This window comes from Ranitomeya imitator, chromosome 1 (genome assembly GCF_032444005.1).
Source record: "Ranitomeya imitator isolate aRanImi1 chromosome 1, aRanImi1.pri, whole genome shotgun sequence".
Taxonomy (NCBI): Eukaryota; Metazoa; Chordata; class Amphibia; order Anura; family Dendrobatidae; genus Ranitomeya; species Ranitomeya imitator.
The window spans coordinates 737,817,064-737,833,708 of record NC_091282.1 but is presented as its reverse complement, the minus strand read 5'-3'; positions in this window follow the sequence as shown (position 1 = coordinate 737,833,708).

Sequence of the window (16,645 nt, the reverse complement as noted above, 5' to 3'; positions counted from 1 at the left end):
TCATGTGTGGCCATTATACAGTATGGAGCATCATGTGTGGTCATTATACTGTACACAGCATCATGTGGGGCCATTATACAGTATCAAGCATCATGTGTGGCCATTACACAGTATGGAGCACTGTGTGGCCATTATACAGTATTGAGCATCATGTGTGGCCATTATATTGTATGGAGCATCATATGTAGACATTATACAGTATGGAGCACTGTGTGGCCATCATACAGTGTGGAGCATTATGTGTGGCCATTATACAGTATGGAGCATCATGTGGGGCCATTATGCAGTATGGAGCACTGTGTGGACATTATACAGTATTGAGCATCATGTGTGGCCATTATACAGTATGGAGCACTGTGTGGCAATTATACAGTATGGAGCATCATGTGGGGCCATTATACAGTATGGAGCACTGTGTGGCAATTATACAGTATGGAGCATCATGTGTGGCAATTATACAGTATGGAGCATCATGTGGGGCCATTATACAGTATGGAGCACTGTGTGGCCATTATACAGTATTGAGCATCATGTGTGGCCATTATACAGTATGGAGCATCATGTGGGGCCATTATGCAGTATGGAGCACTGTGTGGACATTATACAGTATTGAGCATCATGTGTGGCCATTATACAGTATGGAGCACTGTGTGGCAATTATACAGTATTGAGCATCATGTGTGGCCATTACACAGTATTGAGCATCATGTGTGGCCATTATACAGTATTGAGCATCATGTGTGGCCATTATACAGAATGGAGCATCATGTGGGGCCATTATACAGTAAGGAGCACTGTATTCCCATTATACAGTATTAAGCATCTTATGTGGCCATTATACAGTATGGAGCATCATGTGTGGCAATTATACAGTATGGAGCATCATGTGGGGCCATTATACAGTATGGAGCACTGTGTGGCCATTATACGGTATTGAGCATCATGTGTGGCCATTATACAGTATGGAGCATCATGTGGGGGCATTATACAGTATGGATCACTGTGTGGCCATTATACAGTATGGAGCACTGTGTGGCCATTATACAGTATTGCACATCTTGTGTGGACATTATACAGTATGGAGCACTGTGTGGCCATTATACAGTATTGAGCATCATGTGTGGCCATTATATAGTATGGAGCATCATATGTAGACATTATACAGTATGGAGCACTGTGTGGCCATCATACAGTGTGGAGCATTATCTGTGGCCATTATACAGTATGGAGCATCATGTGGGGCCATTATGCAGTATGGAGCACTCTGTGGACATTATACAGTATTGAGCATCATGTGTGGCCATTATACAGTACGGAGCACTGTGTGGCAATTATACAGTATTGAGCATCATGTGTGGCCATTACACAGTATTGAGCATCATGTGTGGCGATTATACAGTATGGAGCACTGTGTGGCCATTATACAGTATTGAGCATCATGTGTGGCCATTATACAGTATGGAGCATTGTGTGGCCATTATACAGTATTGAGCATGATGTGTGGCCATTACACAGTATTGAGCATGATGTGTGGCCATTACACAGTATTGAGCAGTGTGTGTGGCCATTATACAGTATGGAGCACTGTGTGGCCATTAAACAGTATTGAGCATCATGTGTGGCCATTATACAGTATGGAGCATCATGTGTGGTCATTATACTGTACGCAGCATCATGTGGGGCCATTATACAGTATCAAGCATCATGTGTGGCCATTACACAGTATGGAGCACTGTGTGGCCATTATACAGTATTGAGCATCATGTGTGGCCATTATATAGTATGGAGCATCATATGTAGACATTATACAGTATGGAGCACTGTGTGGCCATCATACAGTGTGGAGCATTATGTGTGGCCATTATACAGTATTGAGCATCATGTGTGGTCATTATACAGTATGGAGCATCATGTGGGGCCATTATGCAGTATGGAGCACTGTGTGGCCATTATACAGTATTGAGCATCATGTGTGGCCATTATACAGAATGGAGCATCATGTGGGGCCATTATACAGTATGGATCACTGTGTGGCCATTATACAGTATGGAGCACTGTGTGGCTATTATACAGTATTGAGCATCATGTGTGGCCATTATATAGTATGGAGCATCATATGTGGACATTATACAGTATGGAGCACTGTGTGGCCATCATACAGTGTGAAGCATTATGTGTGGCCATTATACAGTATGGAGCATCATGTGGGGCCATTATGCAGTATGGAGCACTGTGTGGACATTATACAGTATTGAGCATCATGTGTGGCCATTATACAGTATGGAGCACTGTGTGGCAATTATACAGTATTGAGCATCATGTGTGGCCATTATACAGTATTGAGCATCATGTGTGGTCATTATACAGCATGGAGCATCATGTGGGGCCATTATACAGTAAGGAGCACTGTATTCCCATTATACAGTATTAAGCATCTTATGTGGCCATTATACAGTATGGAGCATCATGTGTGGCAATTATACAGTATGGAGCATCATGTGGGGCCATTATACAGTATGGAGCACTGTGTGGCCATTATACAGTATTGAGCATCATGTGTGGCCATTATACAGTATGGAGCATCATATGGGGCTATTATACAGTATGGAGCACTGTGTGGCCATTATACAGTATTGAGCATCATGTGAGGCCATTTTACAGTACTGAGCATCATGTGAGGACATTATACAGTATGGAGCACTGTGTGGCCATTATACAGTATTGAGCATCATGTGGGGCCATTATACAGTATGGAGCATCATGTGTGGCCATTATACAGTATAGAGTATCATGTGTGGCCATTATACAGTATGGAGCACTGTGTGGCCATTATACAGTATTGAGCATCATGTGTGGCCATTATACAGTATGGAGCATCATGTGGGGGCATTAAACAGTATGGATCACTGTGTGGCCATTATACAGTATGGAGCACTGTGTGGCCATTATACAGTATTGCACATCTTGTGTGGACATTATACAGTGTGGAGCACTGTGTGGCCATTATACAGTATTGAGCATCAAGTGTGGCCATTATATAGTATGGAGCATCATATGTAGACATTATACAGTATGGAGCACTGTGTGGCCATCATACAGTGTGGAGCATTATGTGTGGCCATTATGCAGTATGGAGCATCATGTGGGGCCATTATGCAGTATGGAGCACTGTGTGGACATTATACAGTATTGAGCATCATGTGTGGCCATTATACAGTATGGAGCACTGTGTGGCAATTATACAGTATTGAGCATCATGTGTGGCCATTACACAGTATTGAGCATCATGTGTGGCCATTATACAGTATTGAGCATCATGTGTGGCCATTATACAGCATGGAGCATCATGTGGGGCCATTATACAGTAAGGAGCACTGTATTCCCATTATACAGTATTAAGCATCTTATGTGGCCATTATACAGTATGGAGCATCATGTGTGGCAATTATACAGTATGGAGCATCATGTGTGGCCATTATACAGTATTGAGCATCATGTGTGGCCATTATACAGTATGGAGCATCATATGGGGCCATTATACAGTATGGAGCACTGTGTGGCCATTATACAGTATTGAGCATCATGTGTGGCCATTTTACAGTACTGAGCATCATGTGAGGACATTATACAGTATGGAGCACTGTGTGGCCATTATACAGTATTGAGCATCATGTGGGGCCATTATACAGTATGGAGCATCATGTGTGGCCATTATACAGTATGGCACATCTTGTGTGGACATTATACAGTATGGAGCACTGTGTGGCCATTATACAGTATTGAGCATCATGTGTGGCCATTATATAGTATGGAGCATCATATGTAGACATTATACAGTATGGAGCACTGTGTGGCCATCATACAGTGTGGAGCATTATGTGTGGCCATTATGCAGTATGGAGCATCATGTGGGGCCATTATGCAGTATGGAGCACTGTGTGGACATTATACAGTATTGAGCATCATGTGTGGCCATTATACAGTATGGAGCATCATGTGGGGGCATTAAACAGTATGGATCACTGTGTGGCCATTATACAGTATGGAGCACTGTGTGGCCATTATACAGTATTGCACATCTTGTGTGGACATTATACAGTGTGGAGCACTGTGTGGCCATTATACAGTATTGAGCATCATGTGTGGCCATTATATAGTATGGAGCATCATATGTAGACATTATACAGTATGGAGCACTGTGTGGCCATCATACAGTGTGGAGCATTATGTGTGGCCATTATGCAGTATGGAGCATCATGTGGGGCCATTATGCAGTATGGAGCACTGTGTGGACATTATACAGTATTGAGCATCATGTGTGGCCATTATACAGTATGGAGCACTGTGTGGCAATTATACAGTATTGAGCATCATGTGTGGCCATTACACAGTATTGAGCATCATGTGTGGCCATTATACAGTATTGAGCATCATGTGTGGCCATTATACAGCATGGAGCATCATGTGGGGCCATTATACAGTAAGGAGCACTGTATTCCCATTATACAGTATTAAGCATCTTATGTGGCCATTATACAGTATGGAGCATCATGTGTGGCAATTATACAGTATGGAGCATCATGTGGGGCAATTATACAGTATGGAGCACTGTGTGGCCATTATACAGTATTGAGCATCATGTGTGGCCATTATACAGTATGGAGCATCATATGGGGCCATTATACAGTATGGAGCACTGTGTGGCCATTATACAGTATTGAGCATCATGTGTGGCCATTTTACAGTACTGAGCATCATGTGAGGACATTATACAGTATGGAGCACTGTGTGGCCATTATACAGTATTGAGCATCATGTGGGGCCATTATACAGTATGGAGCATCATGTGTGGCCATTATACAGTATAGAGTATCATGTGTGGCCATTATACAGTATGGAGCACTGTGTGGCCATTATACAGTATTGAGCATCATGTGTGGCCATTATACAGTATGGCACATCTTGTGTGGACATTATACAGTATGGAGCACTGTGTGGCCATTATACAGTATTGAGCATCATGTGTGGCCATTATATAGTATGGAGCATCATATGTAGACATTATACAGTATGGAGCACTGTGTGGCCATCATACAGTGTGGAGCATTATGTGTGGCCATTATGCAGTATGGAGCATCATGTGGGGCCATTATGCAGTATGGAGCACTGTGTGGACATTATACAGTATTGAGCATCATGTGTGGCCATTATACAGTATGGAGCACTGTGTGGCAATTATACAGTATTGAGCATCATGTGTGGCCATTACACAGTATTGAGCATCATGTGTGGCCATTATACAGTATTGAGCATCATGTGTGGCCATTATACAGCATGGAGCATCATGTGGGGCCATTATACAGTAAGGAGCACTGTATTTCCATTATACAGTATTAAGCATCTTATGTGGCCATTATACAGTATGGAGCATCATGTGTGGCAATTATACAGTATGGAGCATCATGTGGGGCCATTATACAGTATGGAGCACTGTGTGGCCATTATACGGTATTGAGCATCATGTGTGGCCATTATACAGTATGGAGCATCATGTGGGGGCATTATACAGTATGGATCACTGTGTGGCCATTATACAGTATGGAGCACTGTGTGGCCATTATACAGTATTGCACATCTTGTGTGGACATTATACAGTATGGAGCACTGTGTGGCCATTATACAGTATTGAGCATCATGTGTGGCCATTATATAGTATGGAGCATCATATGTAGACATTATACAGTATGGAGCACTGTGTGGCCATCATACAGTGTGGAGCATTATCTGTGGCCATTATACAGTATGGAGCATCATGTGGGGCCATTATGCAGTATGGAGCACTCTGTGGACATTATACAGTATTGAGCATCATGTGTGGCCATTATACAGTACGGAGCACTGTGTGGCAATTATACAGTATTGAGCATCATGTGTGGCCATTACACAGTATTGAGCATCATGTGTGGCGATTATACAGTATGGAGCACTGTGTGGCCATTACACAGTATTGAGCATCGTGTGTGGCCATTATACAGTATGGAGCACTGTGTGGCCATTAAACAGTATTGAGCATCATGTGTGGCCATTATACAGTATGGAGCATCATGTGTGGTCATTATACTGTACACAGCATCATGTGGGGCCATTATACAGTATCAAGCATCATGTGTGGCCATTACACAGTATGGAGCACTGTGTGGCCATTATACAGTATTGAGCATCATGTGTGGCCATTATATTGTATGGAGCATCATATGTAGACATTATACAGTATGGAGCACTGTGTGGCCATCATACAGTGTGGAGCATTATGTGTGGCCATTATACAGTATGGAGCATCATGTGGGGCCATTATGCAGTATGGAGCACTGTGTGGACATTATACAGTATTGAGCATCATGTGTGGCCATTATACAGTATGGAGCACTGTGTGGCAATTATACAGTATTGAGCATCATGTGTGGCCATTACACTGTATTGAGCATCATGTGTGGCGATTATACAGTATAGAGCACTGTGTGGCCATTATACAGTATTGAGCATCATGTGTGGCCATTATACAGTATGGAGCATTGTGTGGCCATTATACAGTATTGAGCATGATGTGTGGCCATTACACAGTATTGAGCATCGTGTGTGGCCATTATACAGTATGGAGCACTGTGTGGCCATTAAACAGTATTGAGCATCATGTGTGGCCATTATACAGTATGGAGCATCATGTGTGGTCATTATACTGTACGCAGCATCATGTGGGGCCATTATACAGTATCAAGCATCATGTGTGGCCATTACACAGTATGGAGCACTGTGTGGCCATTATACAGTATTGAGCATCATGTGTGGTCATTATACAGTATGGAGCATCATGTGGGGCCATTATACAGCATTGAGCATCATGTGTGGCCATTATACAGTATGGAGCATAATGTGGGGCCGTTATACAGTATGGAACACTGTGTGGTCATTATATAGTATTGAGCATCATGTGTGGTCATTATACAGCATGGAGCATCATGTGTGGCCATTATACAGTATGGAGCATCATGTGTGGCCATTATACAGTATGGAGCATTATGTGGGGCCATTATACAGTATGGAACACCGTGTGGCCATTATATAGTATGGAGTATCATGTGTCGCCATTCTACAGTATGGAGCACTGTGGCCTTATTTTGTTATTTATAATTATTGTTTATGAAACAGTGTGATCAGCAGTGCTAAATGGGTGTGGTTGGGGAGTAGATATGGGTGTGACCAGGGCCGTATTTGCCACTAGGCACTTGAGGGCACGTGCCTAGGGCAGGGACAATGCAGGGGGGCGGCACCTGAGCAAGTTTAAAAAAAAATTTTTTTTTTTTTTTTTTTTAAAGTCCGGGGGTCCCCCCGCCCACCCACCTCAGTCCCAGCTGCTGCGGGGGGAGGGGGTCTCAAGCGCAAGGCCACCATCAGGGCATTGCTGCCCTGACTACTGTATGGGGCAGAAATGGGTGCTGTACCTTTAAGCAGCAGCAGCCCAAGTGCATCATGGTCCTCCTGACGCCGGTCATGTCACACGCTGCGCGCTCTTCTTACTGTAAGAGCACTGGAGCAGACTGCAGAGAAGCATTTAATGTTTGTGGGAGAAGATACTGAAGTCGGCGGTGAGCAGGGAGAGGAGGAGGCGGGCAGTGTGTGAGGACTCAGAGGAAGCTGCAGAGAGGAGACGGGAGTCTGCTGATGTGAGTGAGTGAGGGGAGGGGATGAGAGGCTGGTAAGGAGCTGAGAGGCAGGAGAGGAGAGGCTGGAAAGGAGAGGAGATGAGAGGCTGGTAAGGAGAGGAGAGGCTGGAGAGGAGAGGCTGGTAAGGAGATAAGAGGCTGGTAAGGAGCTGAGAGGCAGGAGAGTAGAGGCTGTAAAGGAGAGGCTGGTAAGGAGATGAGAGGCTGGTAAGGAGCTGAGAGGCAGGAGAGGAGAGGCTGGAAAGGAGAGGCTGGTAAGGAGATGAGAGGCTGGTAAGGAGCTGAGAGGCAGGATGGGGGAGAGGCTGGTAAGGAGAGGCTGGTAAGGAGATGAGAGGCTGGTAAGGAGCTGAGAGGCAGGAGAGGAGAGGCTGGAAAAGAGAGGCTGGTAAGGAGATGAGAGGCTGGTAAGGAGCTGAGAGGCAGGAGAGGAGAGGCTGGAAAGGAGAGGCTGGTAAGGAGATGAGAGGCTGGTAAGGAGCTGAGAGGCAGGAGAGGAGAGGCTGGTAAGGAGAGGCTGGTAAGGAGATGAGAGGCTGGTAAGGAGCTGAGAGGCAGGAGAGGAGAGGCTGGAAAGGAGAGGCTGGTAAGGAGATGAGAGGCTGGTAAGGAGCTGAGAGGCAGGAGAGGAGAGGCTGGAAAGGAGAGGCTGGTAAGGAGATGAGAGGCTGGTAAGGAGCTGAGAGGCAGGAGAGGAGAGGCTGGAAAGGAGAGGCTGGTAAGGAGATGAGAGGCTGGTAAGGAGCTGAGAGGCAGGAGAGGAGAGGCTGGTAAGGAGAGGCTGGTAAGGAGATGAGAGGCTGGTAAGGAGCTGAGAGGCAGGAGAGGAGAGGCTGGAAAGGAGAGGCTGGTAAGGAAATGAGAGGCTGGTAAGGAGCTGAGAGGCAGGAGAGGAGAGGCTGGAAAGGAGAGGCTGGTAAGGAGATGAGAGGCTGGTAAGGAGCTGAGAGGCAGGAGAGGAGAGGCTGGAAAGGAGAGGCTGGTAAGGAGATGAGAGGCAGGAGAGGAGAGGCTGGAAAGGAGAGGCTGGTAAGGAGATGAAAGGCAGGAGAGGAGAGGCTGGAAAGGAGATGAGAGGCTGGTAAGGAGAGGAGAGGCTGGTAAGGAGATGAGAGGCTGGTAAGGAGAGGAGAGGCTGGAAAGGAGAGGCTGGTAAGGAGATGATAGGCTGGTAAGGAGCTGAGAGGCAGGAGAGGAAAGGCTGGAAAGGAGAGGCTGGTAAGGAGATGAGAGGCAGGAGAGGAGAGGCTGGAAAGGAGAGGCTGGTAAGGAGATGAGAGGCTGGTAAGGAGCTGAGAGGCAGGAGAGGAGAGGCTGGAAGGGAGAGGCTGGTAAGGAGATGAGAGGCTGGTAAGGAGCTGAGAGGCAGGAGAGGAGAGGCTGGAAAGGAGAGGCTGGTAAGGAGATGAGAGGCTGGTAAGGAGCTGAGAGGCAGGAGAGGAGAGGCTGGAAAGGAGAGGCTGGTAAGGAGATGAGAGGCTGGAAAGGAGATGAGAGGCTGGAAAGGAGAGGAGAGGCAGGAGAGGAGAGGCTGGAAAGGAGATGAGAGGCTGGAAAGGAGATGAGAGGCTGGAGAGGAGATGAGAGGCTGGAGAGGAGATGAGAGGCTGGAGAGGAGATGAGAGGCTGGAGAGGAGATGAGAGGCTGGAGATGAGAGGCTGGAGAGGAGAGGCTGTAAAGGAGATGAGAGGCTGTAAAGGAGAGGAGATGAGAGGCTGGAAAGGAGATGAGAGGCTGGAAAGGAGATGAGAGGCTGGAAAGGAGATGAGAGGCTGGAAAGGAGAGGAGATGAGAGGCTGGTGAGGAGATGAGAGGCTGGAGAGGAGATGAGAGGCTGGTGAGGAGATGAGAGGCTGGAGGGGAGATGAGAGGCTGGAGAGGAGAGGCTGGAAAGGAGATGAGAGGCTGGAAAGGAGATGAGAGGCTGGAAAGGAGATGAGAGGCTGGAAAGGAGAGGAGAGGCTGGAGAGGAGAGGCTGGAAAGGAGAGGAGAGGCTGGAGATGAGAGGCTGGAAAGGAGATGAGAGGCTGGAAAGGAGATGAGAGGCTGGAAAGGAGATGAGAGGCTGGAGAGGATAGGCTGGAAAGGAGAGGAGAGGCTGGAAAGGAGAGGAAAGGCTGGAAAGGAGAGGAAAGGCTGGAAAGGAGAGGAGAGGCTGGAAAGGAGAGGAGAGGCTGGAAAGGAGAGGAGAGGCTGGAAAGGAGATGAGAGGCTGGAAAGGAGATGAGAGGCTGGAAAGGAGAGGAGAGGCTGGAAAGGAGAGGATATGAGAGGCTGGTCTCATGCTGTATATGGGGAGGCTGTGTGGGGCTCATGCTGTATTTAAGGGGCTGTGGGGGGTTTAAAGATATATAGGGGGTGTCAGCATACTTAATTCTGCTCAATATTAAGTGATACAATTAATATTAATTAATATTGAGTAGAATTATTTTCATGCTATTGGTTCGGCCTCCACAACAGTCATGGTCTTTCATCTGGCCCCTCGGGAAAATAAATTGCCCACCCCTGATCTAGAGACATGGAGTGAGAAGCCCACATACGATAGCAACAGATTAGTCCGTTCTCTCACTAAATTACCCATCCAGCTCTTCAAACTATCCTCTCTGAAACGTCCCAGCATTGCAGAGATAAACTTCCCTGTTTGCAGTCTGAGTGATGCTGCCCGTGGTTTTGGTAGTATGAATCGACTGACAGGTTCCCCTTAAAAACCTGTCAGCCAAACCTTGCAACCGTGGCAGAATCAACTGACCATGTACTGTGTATGAGATCCACCAGATTCTCACATGACAACTAATGGAAAGGGTTGCTAAGGCTACTTTCACATCAGCGATTTTCTTTAATTGGTGTCTACATATCTCTAGTATCTCCTGCACATGACAATTACAGATTGCAGAATCTTTAGTTATTTTTTATCTTTCGTGACCTGATGCAGAAAGTCTCTGATTCTGTGCTTATCTCTACATTTTAAGCTTCTTTCACACTTCCGTTTTTACAATCTGCACAGGATTCGTCAAAATGTTAAAATGACGGATCCTGTGCAGATTGTAAAAAACGGGTGCACTGGGCCCGTTTTTCTGACGGACCCATCGAGGTTATATGCACCTGTTGTATATGCGTCTTCGCAGCAGTTTTCCGCTGTGAAAACACATACACAACACAACCCAAATTAAAAATCGCAATATTCTTACCTTCCGGCATCCCGCGCAGCATTACCGATGCTCGCAGCAGCTGGCGTCATCATCAGGTCATTTCGCAGTGCATTACTGGGAACGTTAGCTGCTGGGACCATCGGTAACGCTGCGCGGGACGCCGGAAGGTAAGAATATTGCGATTTTTATTTTTAACATTATATCTTGTTACTATTGATGCTGCATAGGCAGCATCAATAGTAAAAAGAGAGAGGGAGCAAGCGAGAGAAAATTTCCCTGACTGGAAATTCTTCCACGCATGCTAAGTTTCAAAAGATGGTACCTGTCGCTGGATTCCTGCTTTTGATAGTCAGTGATGGATCCTGCGCCCATAGGCTTCCATTATAGCCAACGACGGACAGCGCAGGATCCGTCACTGAGCGATTTTCCGACGTGCAGAAAAAATGTTCCTGTACCTTTTCTCTGCCCGACGGACAGCGATTTTCAGACGGATCCAGTGCACGACTGATGAAACGGATGGCCATCCGTCACAATCCGTCGCAGAATTTTTGCTTTCTTGGCCTTTTTTTTCAGAGAATATGAATGATAACACCAAAACTTTTTCTCCACTCATGGTTAGTGGTTGGGTGAATCCATTTATTGTCAAACTACAGTGTTTTCTCTTTTTAAATCATAATGACAACCCAAAAGCCTCCAAATGACCCTGATCAAAAGTTCACATACCCCATTTCTTAATACCGTGTATTGAAAGGCTAATAAAGCAAAAATTCTGCCGGGGTATGTAAACTTTTGAGCACAAGTGTATATACTCTCATACGGTCACTGCCAGCTTAGCAATAACAAAATAACTACTAGCTGCCACTACCAATCATTTACTCATTCCAATTGGACACCTGTTACAGGTAGTGTAATTACATAAAATAAAAAGAAATAGCAGAAGAAAATTACTAAACCTCGTCACAGAAATGGCTCAGAGCTTAGCGGAGGGAAGCTGTCACGACACAGCTGTCGAGTGACTCGGGACCTTCCCTGTCCCTAACACAAGGGGGGACCCAGCTCGCCCTGTTTCCCGGGATACTTCAGATGGTGAAGATGCCGGGGCCTTCACCCTTGCCTTATCTCCTGAGTTAGCCCTCCATCTGTTCTCTTCCCACACCCAGGAAAGATGGGCGAACTGTGCACCGTAGTACACCAACCTGACAAACAAGGCAACACAAACAAGAGTTAACAGAAAACTCCAGGCATACAAAATATTCAATCACATGTAACAGAGGAATGCACCGTGGCGTGGAGGTAGGGGAATAAACCAAAACAGAGAAGGATAAGGAATTATCACACATACAAACCAAACAGTCACAGATAACTCCTCCGACACTCATTCTCATATGAACACCACTCCCTCCATTAGCCATGCAGCAAATGCTAGCTCTGGCGAGGATTAGTAACAGAGCCCAGATTATAAAGGGAAAAGGAGTGGCTAGCCGAGCACAGCTGTGAGCACAGGGATTTCCAACATGGCCGATTAACCCATTCTGCCAGAAGAAATAAACACATTTAAAATGAAGAAGTGCTTCTTCTCAGTGCCGGAGTAGGAGCAATCAGACTATGTGGTCTTATGGCTCCACACTGTCGCGGTAACCCTGTGACAGAAGCACTCCGATTGGAAAATTTAGAGAATCCACAGTGAACTATGTCTTCCAACGACTGACAATAAAAAGCAGTATTTTGGTCTTTGTCATTTATCTCAAGGTTATGCCCACATACTTCCCCTTAATGAGCTCATGTAGAGGCGGATTAGGGAACTTGCTGGGTCTGTTAGAATTTTATGAAATACCCAACTTACAGGATATCTTCACCCATGAGGGTTCCAGGAAGTAGATATTGACATCATATTTCTTATCATAATTTTACCTTTACATAGAGATCAAACATGGCCTGGTTCCTAGCATTTTTTGGGCCATCATTAAGTTGTAGGGGTTCTAGTAGCCCCCACTGCGATGTGAGTGATTCACGTCTGTCCCTTCAGTACAACGCTGAAAATTAATATCCCATTAATATTTGATCATCGGAAAACCCCAATATTCATATCTGGATAATTTAGACACAGCATCTGGAGCACTATAGAAAAAAATCTTTCCTTTGAACCCAAAATATTTTTTCCTTGGAACAAAAGCAGCCTCTGCAATCCTCCTCCCCTGGACAGATATCCTTTTCCCCAGCAGATATCCTGTTTTAGTCACCTGTCCAAGGCAGAAGGTCTCTGCTTCAAAGAATGGTTGTTTTAATTAGTTTCTCTGTCACGATCCATTTTTGGATCTCTGGCAGATCTGGCATCTCAGATTAAAACTTTTTTCCTTTCAGGCTATTGGGAGTTAATTTAAAAACCTGACCATCTGTCTAGTACCTGTATAAGCAGGGTTCAGAGAGAAAATATCCATGTGGACATGCAGGATGGAACAGCTTTAGTGCAAATGGCCCACAGAGGAGTGGTGGACTCCCCAGTCTTGTAGAAACAAGAGAACAATTATAGAACCAAAAACACATGGGCTACTTGCACAGTGAACAAGTCTGTAGAAACCTGTTCACACCACCAAGAAACTAGAAGACACAAAAAGCTCACAGCGAGGTCAAAAATACTCTGTTGTAAAGAAGTCACAGTAAATGAGCAAGTGCTAGTCAAAAAATGAAAAAAAAATACAGGGTATTTAGTTAATACTTTTTTTTGCAAAAAAAATGTATATTAAGCTGCTCCACCAATCGCCAAGGTATACCCATAATAGAGCAGTCCTATCTAATGTATATAATCCATATCTGATGTATTTAAAAACCTGATCATCTGTATAGTACCTGTATAAGCAGGGTTCAGAGAGAAAATATCCATGTGGACATGCAGGATGGAACAGCTTTAGTGCAAATGGCCCACAGAGGAGTGGTGGACTCCCCAGTCTTGTAGAAACAAGAGAACGATTATAGAACCAAAAACACATGGGCTACTTGCACAGTGAACAAGTCTGTAGAAACCTGTTCACACCACCAAGAAACTTGAAGACTCAAAAAGAGCACAGTGAGGTCACAAATACTATGTTGTAAAGCATTGCCCCCCCCCCTTCTTTTCACAAGACTCCATTTCACAGTTTCCCTCTATGATTTGATTTTTTCTTATTCATATTATTACTGTAATCTTTATATTTCACTTTCAGGGAAACAGGAGAGAATAAATGTGAGTGGTAAAAAGTGAGAATGTAATGTTTATATTTAGCTGAATAGATAATTTTTCTAACAGAGAGATCAATAAAAAATTTTTGATAAAAATTGACATAATGTGCTCACATGATCCTGGATAGAAATGGGCAACTCAAGGGAAAATTGGGTTTTAGGTAACATAATGCAAATCAGGGCTAGAAGCACAGAACAAGGAGTAATATACTTTGATCTTCATTTATCAATGGTCTCATTATTAGACAAGGCTCCAGGGTTGAAATACAGAAACAGTGGGATTTTAATGAAGGATTTATAGCCAGGCAGATATTTTTCTGTGCTACGGTACATTGCGTGGTTTGGCACATAAGAGTTAAAAAGTCAGTGAATCCATTGAATTCCAGAGATCTTCACTGAGCAAAATCCACTTAATGTTGTAATAAATAATTATAATCTACATACCGTAAATTAAAGATATTCTTTAATTGCAAATAAAGGACTCTTCCTAAACCATGAAAAATATCTGCTGATCCCTCTGGACTTTACATCACTCCAGCAGATGCCTGGAATTAAGAGCGCAGATTTCATTGTGACTACTCAACCAAAGAAACCCTGTTTAAAAGGGGTTGTTTTTTAAAATCCCTCTAGCCTGGCTGCATTTTTAATCACCTTTTCTTGATGTCTGTTATTTTCTGCAACGCTGATGCCACGATGACAGTGCTTCAGCCATTCGGTGAGATCAGTGGCTTTGCCCGAGTTGACAGCTCAAGCTGCTCAGCTCATTGATTGGCTGCAGTGCAGTTATCGTGACAAATACTGGGAGCATTGGTGAAGACAGAGTTGGACCTGGGGAGGGTGAATAAAGAAATTGTGTTTTGGGAGGATTTTCTCTAAACCAGTGTTCCCCAACTCCGGTCCTCAAGAGCCACCAGTAGGTCATGTTTTCAGGATTTCCTTAGTATTGCACAGGTGATAATTGCATCATCTGCACAGGCAATAATTCCATCACCTGTGCAATACTAAGGAAATCCTTTGTAGCTTCACTTTGTAATTAATGGATGTCAATAATGAGGGATCACTAATGAAGTCAACATATTCTAATACAAAAATATATATTATTGTATTTGATTTTATTTTTTACATATATTAAATTCCAGGATACAATGTTGGCACTGACCCATCACTATATATATCTTTCCCACTTTGTATATGCAGAGACTTCTCCCTCCTCCCAGCAGAGTCTTCAGATGCTTCCATCGCCCCGGGCTCTCTCCTCTTACCGCTGTAACCTGTATTGAATTATATGGCCTCATTAGAGAGAGGTCTCTTCGCTTTGCTGGATCAGCAGATTGCGGCTCTAGAGTCATTGAATATAAACCATGAAATGAGGCCGAGTCTTGTAAGGATGCCCAGACTTGGCTGACACATCTCTGTTCTGACTCAATAAGCAGGCAGGGGAACGGACACAAAAGGAGCAATCATGACATTGGTGGTTGTCAATTAGGTTTTCTTTGGGTATTGGATTGTTTTTCTTCTTTTACGCTCCTGTTTTCGCATTGTTGTCCCTGCTTCTATACCCTTTTAAATCCTCTCATAGGGCAACTATTGAGCTGACATATTGACTGCAAGTTTTATGATAACCGAGGTTACAGTTTGTTTCTACCTTGACAATTAAGCCTTTCCCAAGTATAGAAAATCCTATAGTGTATTATGTAGAACTATACAGTTATAATTGTATTATTTTCACTGGAGAGCTTATAGTTTACAATGTCCAGGAAAGGCTGAACATTTTGTCAAATTAAGCCTGTATTCAGACTAATTGTGAAATCATCCTAGTTTTACATCAAATGTGAATCGGCTTTGCGCCTATGAGCTGTCTATTTTTCACGGACCCAAGGAATATACTTTGGCGCGAGATATCTGAGAACTATACCCAATCAATCACAATTCCCACAGAATTGTTAACATTTTAGTGGGAAAGATAACACAAAGTGGCCTATTGACTTTAAAAAGAGACAGTCACCTGGTCAAAAGTGTCCCGTTTTTGTACTTCTAGCATTCCTGTTGTTCCCCTGATTATTCCTGTTTTAGTCCTTTGTAAATCCGTCATATGGTTCCAGAAATATTGGCCGTGTTATAAGTTGCTAATTTTAATGTTCTAAACAAGGGGTGTGACTCACAGGGTAAATATGCAGAGCAGCCTAAAAACACACCCCAGAGGATCCTGTGATCTACGACCCCTAGAAAGACCATCATACTGTAATTAGCACTAAATATAAAGGACAATATGGTATGGTGGATTTTGAAAAACAAACAAACAACAGGAATTCTCAGGGGAGCAGCAAGAATAAAATGAGATCTGGACAATTGACTTAATGACAGGTCCTCTGAAGGTGCTCACATCAGACGCTAGTCAGAGAGGCTGGGGCGCTGTAGTAGAAGGATCTCATTTCCAGGGGTTGTGGCCCCCAAACATCAGGTTCAGCCCCTCAAATCTGAGGGAATTGAAGGCAGTGGAAGAAGCGTTAAAAGCCACATCTGTCCTGATTCAAGGTCACCACGTACGTGTCTTCTC